This window comes from Parasteatoda tepidariorum, chromosome X1 (genome assembly GCF_043381705.1).
Source record: "Parasteatoda tepidariorum isolate YZ-2023 chromosome X1, CAS_Ptep_4.0, whole genome shotgun sequence".
NCBI lineage: Eukaryota > Metazoa > Arthropoda > Arachnida > Araneae > Theridiidae > Parasteatoda > Parasteatoda tepidariorum.
Window position 1 is genome coordinate 52,128,361 of NC_092214.1, and position 5,873 is coordinate 52,134,233.

The 5,873-nt window shown below is 28.2% G+C and overlaps 1 protein-coding gene and 1 long non-coding RNA gene across 3 annotated transcripts in view; one reads left to right on the forward strand and one right to left on the reverse strand.

Moving 5' to 3' along the window:
- LOC122269369 (uncharacterized) overlaps positions 1–5,436 on the reverse strand; it is a 19,657-nt gene extending 14,221 nt beyond the window's left edge. For both annotated transcript variants that reach the window (XR_006225146.2, XR_011638182.1), the window contains exon 1: positions 5,352–5,436. This is a non-coding gene — a long non-coding RNA (uncharacterized lncRNA). The remainder of the gene's footprint in view (positions 1–5,351) is intronic.
- Positions 1–5,873, forward strand: part of LOC107443694 (fasciclin 1) — a 264,168-nt gene that overhangs the window by 119,685 nt on the left and 138,610 nt on the right. The gene's annotated exons all lie outside the window — the stretch shown is intronic.

Sequence of the window (5,873 nt, forward strand, 5' to 3'; positions counted from 1 at the left end):
TATATATATATATATCAGCAAAGACCAAAGACTAGGGGAACTTAACACGTTATGTTTATTAACTAAAATAATCATTTCCTTTAAGTATATTTTCATAAGTTATAGGATTAACAGTATTTCACTTGTTAAGAATATCTAAAATATTAAAAAGCTGCAGTAGCAGGATATTTCATCTTTGAAAACCTGACTAAATCAAAGAGAAATCACTTTTAAAAATTGATTAAGTTTTCTAAAGTCGGGCGCAGCTTTCTCAAGTTACTCTTCTTTCTAAAGGGATATTTTGTTTCCTTCTAGACGTTAAAGATGATCTAGATGTTTGATTACTTTTTAGAAATCACCTGATTAATATTTTTCTTCACAATTTGTAAGTTAATAAGAAAAAATAATACATATTCAGTTTCCAATACGTTCTGAAAGTGAATTAAGAAAGCATAAAATATTATTTGCTGGAAAACTACTTTATAATTTATAAGCGAATGTAAGCCTATGAATTAATAATAATAGGACAGAATAAGCAAGACTATGAATTAAACCATAAATAAGTATTGAACATAATAGTATAAATGTAATTTCATGATAATTTATTTAAAAGTTGCAAACTTAGTAAAATTTTTCGTATTTTTATAATATATAATTCTTAAATAATTCTTAAATATTAATAAAGAAATAAAAGACTAATATTCTATAACTATAAAAAGAACTTAAGTTTCATAATAGTGACTCCTTTAGTCAAGAAAATATATCAGCATCAAGCATAATTTAATAAAATAGTTTTCTTACACTAATTAATAACTAGTATTTTTTCCTTTTTGCAAAGCTTATAATATTCAAGATCTCTTTCAGATTCTATTTTTTCTTTATCTCTAGAACGTAAAACTAACCACTTCTCGAAAACCTGCAATAAATCATTTTAGATACGTATCTAAAAGGAGTCATAAACATAGAAGATACGTTTCAGTATTTTTTAAGTGTTATAACTTTAAAAAGCTATCTTGCTGCCACCTGCACAAAATTCAGAAAATTAATCAAAAAGGGAAAGATAAGACCTTAAAGAATGCATGAAATATCCAAATGAAAGCTGTTGGTTTCGTCTAAAAGATTGCAGCTGATAATTTTTTAATGAAAGAATAAATTTACATTACATTCGACCATTCCTACATTCTTCTGAGTTATTTCTTTAGGTATTCAGAATACTGCAGTATACTTCGTTTTGCTTTAGCTAACAGCAATTTACGTGAAGATTACGTTTATATCTAAGTAAGAACAAATCCAAAAAACGTATTAATGTACTGTAAAACATCATAAAAATATTTTTCAAGTTATATGGAACTGTAGGTGATAAATAAAAGGGATGAATTTTAGCAAGATTAAAAAAAAATATTTTATATAGGATAAATGTTGTGCTGTTAAAAAAAACTAATATAATTTTATGCTCATCCTGAATGTTATAACTTTAAAAACTATCTTGCAGCCTCCTGTAACGGATTTCTAATTCTTTAACGGATTAAATTTTTCTCATCTTTCCCTCCCAAAAGAAGGAATTCATATCTTATTTCCTAACTCTAAAAAGAGATTTGCCCCAAAACCCCAAAATTATGCATATTATGGTAACGAAAGAAAATGATAGCAATATCAGTTACCTCTTTTACAATTTGATTTAAATTTTGCTTTCTTACCCAGGCTTGAAATCAAATTAAATGTATAGAACGAATAATCCAAATATTTACTGGAATACCCGTATTTAAAGACGAGGTGAAAAATGCTTTTCTTTACTGTATAGAACTACGTTTTACCTTTAGTTTTTAATCAGACAAGAAACGCGACACTACTCCAAAATTGAGCGTTGAAATGAAAAACATCGTATATTTTTTAAATATTTTAGTATTGCCTATATTTTTGAACATAGCACTTTCAGATGCGTACACTTTTAATTATACAAAAAAAAAATCACCTTTAAGAGTTCGCTCATGGGCTGCAATAGCGGCACAATTAATAAAAAATCATGTTTCGAGATAAGGATAAGTGGGTTTAAAGTTTTCATTGCTAAGGAGAATGCATAAGAAATGCTTTCGTTGAGTTGTGCTAGTATTTCCGCTGAAGGAATGTGCATTTTCATATTTACACCCGTTCTTAGTCCAAAACGCGTGTTGTTTTAGTTGTGCCACTATTGCAACCCATGAGCGAGTTGTTTACTGGCTTTAAAACGAAATATTTTGTTTTGATTGCTAATATCATAGTCATGCTGAAATATTCATAACATATATCGCAACATTTTAAAAACCGCATTATTATCGTGTTTGACACGTTTTCAATAAATTCAAATCATTAATATAATCGATAATCTTTCAAACCTTGAATGTGAGAGCAGAGTAAAATATATTTTTAGAGATTCCTTCTACTTCTACCTAACCCATTAGCATACAATTCGAAAATTGTTATATAGCTGCTAACGTTTTGGATGTTTTGCGTTATATGCTAATGTTTTGTTTAATAATTTGCTGTTATTTCTCGCCAAACACTTTTGAATGCGCAAGGCCAAGAAAAGAGCCTTGGCATTCAATTTAATCGATTAATTGCCAATACATGGATTTCTTAGCTTTCCTTGGCAAAAACCATGCTAACGTACACGTGGGACTTTTGATATTTTGGTGGACGGAGCTGTCCTGTAGGCTGCAGCTACACACCCGGGCCATTTTTCCAAATTTGTTAATTTATCTGTACTCAAATATGAATCATTTCATTACATTTGAGCTCTAAATGATTCCAGAAAAAATAAAGTATTTTTATTTATTTTAATTTGATTCTTCATTAAGCAATTTATGTTTTTAGATAAATAATTTCTTGCCCACATCACTCCGGAATAAAATATGGTCAATTGGAAATGCATCAATCAACACCTTCATTAACTTATAGCTATTACATCCAACAACATTCAACATTCTTAAAACAAAAATGTTCATGGATAATCATGCAATTTTTATTCACATTTAAAAAATATATATAAAACATTATTAATTACTGTATAAAATATTTCAGTTGAAGCTGTCATCATTCTTAATCATAAATTTATTATTTTTGAAGAATAACTCAACAAATTTAATTATAGCTGATGAATAAAACAAGTATATTATTACTCTAAATAGTAATAAAGAAATATAGTAAAGATGTTGTGTTTAGAAATAAAGTTTACATATAAATCTCTAATCTAAGTATCCGTATTTTTAATAAAGTTCAAAATAACGAATGATACGACAGGTTAAAAAATGAAAAGAAAATTCTAAAAATAACAAAAATAATTTTGCAGTGGAAAATAATATTTTTCCAAGCACATGTCAAACTAAGATAAAATATTTTATTTAGCAGATACGAAAGTTTGAAAAAAAATTTATTTTCTTCCATATAACTGTAACACCAAACTTGTCACATACAAAATGTCATACTAACTTACACTTTACAAAATAATGTTTTTTACAATATTTCGAAGTTATTTCATCTGTCTATATTTTTCTATTTTCAGATATATATTTATAATTTATCAAATACATAAAACAATCATTCTTATATCTATATTTTTTTCAAAAAATATTTTAAGTCATAAATATGGAAATAGCATCATATTAAATGATAAAATAACGAAAAAATAGTTTTAAACAGACATGGTAAAGCCATTTGAAAAAATTCTCGCAGAAAGTTCAATGTTTATTTTGAAACAATGTTCATTTTCTTATTTTTTAACTATCGTCAAGTACGTTGTTTCTATACTCATGGTCAGTAGTTATTACTCTTTTTTTTCACAAAGCTTGCACTCGTGTAGCTTAAGAATCTTATTTTATATTCCTAGCTCCATTTACCATCATGTGTTGTAATAAATTTTGATTTGAGAATTTCAAATATAGAACATATCAAAAATAATTTTATTAATGTTAATACTGATAGAGATTATTAGAATTATAATTTTTTTTAAAAAAAAAGGCTTAGTATTCACTGACCGACAGATCCAATACTCTCGCGCTTAAGAAATTTTAATTCCCGATTATCTTTTCACTGGTCGAGGCATAGAATTAGATACTTGTTTCTGCATACCTATTCATCTGCATACTTGTTTCTTGAGGCGGGTACTAAGATGATTTCTAAGACGTTAGCGATTAACTTGAGCTACAAATTCTTTGCAACACTTTGAGATGTGGAGGGAAATTATGTTAAGTAATTGTCTACTCTAAATAAATATTTTTAAATTCTAATCTGTTAATCTGTTACTTGGCAACCGATAAAAGTTAAATAAAAATATTTGACTATTTCCTTCTATTCCAGTTGTTGGCCAATGGTTGTTAAGCGATAAACTTGTATGAGAAAAAAAATCCTTAACCAACATAGACTGTTCTCTTGAAGTTAGCGTATGGATACCACTTTTGTTAAAATATGCAGTTCCTCTGCAATCACCGATTATTTCGAACTTTATTACGATAACTGCAACGAAACTGATGTTCTGTTCAACTTCCGCGCACAAGTTTCATTATAGTTATCGGATATTGAAAAAAAGTTGTTCAGAATTTATTAAAAATATTTTTTTTTCATAACTATTCTTTGTTATCCATACAACAATGATGCATCAAGATACAGCAAAATACGCAAAAGGGATATTAACGATTAAGGGGTCAAAAATCTCAACTTCTCTCCTGTCTAAACTATTAGAACCGTATTTCTTAAATAGCGGCTACCCACCGTATTTTGAGAGTCACGAATCTAAATTCGTCGTAAAAAATTGCTTCAATTCAGAGAAAGTACGTTTATTTCAAAGTGATTTTTTCAAAGTTGAAATGTAGTCAGCACTTATTAAATAATATATTTAAGGTTAAAAACTTTGAATCATTAAAATTGTGTATTCGAGCTTGCAAATCCAATCATTGGATAAAAAATTTTTAGGGTGTTTATTTTTTTCTGCACGCTTTACACCAATAATATACTATTTTAATGATTTTGTCGTAGGCATTTTATTTACTATCACATTTTGCTATGCCATTGGTATAGTTTAATCGGCTTGTTATAAATAGTGTAATATTCATATTCCTTGTCAAAATTGAAGTCGAGGATGTACGTACTTTAAGCATCGCAAATTCTTATTTAAGCAATTAAAATACAGAACTACAAACTGAAATGAGAACTGAAAACAGAAAAATCATTTTTATGAAGGAGACAAAAAAAAACTTGAAAGGCTACTACTAGAAACACTTCTTTACGAATGTGACGGGTATTGTTTTCAATTAATAAATCCAAATTAAAAGTTATAATTATATTTTATTTATTACTTAATCATTATACTATTATATAAGGAGGAGGAGGACCACACTTACCCATAGCTGCTCGTTTTGAGAGTCTCGCTTGCAGTCGGACTGAATTCCCTGTATTCTCCGTATTTTCCCTTTTTATGGAGTTTATTTATACATTTTATTTCAAGGGGTCAAACGTGATCTCGTGGTCTTATCATGCATCCGAAGGTCGACAAATCAAGCATAATCTTGTGACAAATTTCTAGAAAGTTAAAAGTTGTAATTCGATTGCGAGATGAGACCACGGGATCTTAATCAACTGTTTAATTAACAAAAGATTAACAAGTTTGACCACGAGAATTGCCACGAGGCTACGTCGCGACACGACTCTAAATGGTTTTGATTTTTCAAACCAATGTGATTTTTTCAAACCAAACACGCGAGCAATTTGATTAGTTTTGACAGTATTTTGGCTTTTACGTCACTTAAATATTAATTTAAAACCCTTAATGCATACACTCTCTATTTACTGCATTTCTAAAAAGGGATATAATAGATAGATAGATAGATACATATAGGTTGATATATATATATATATACTCTTTT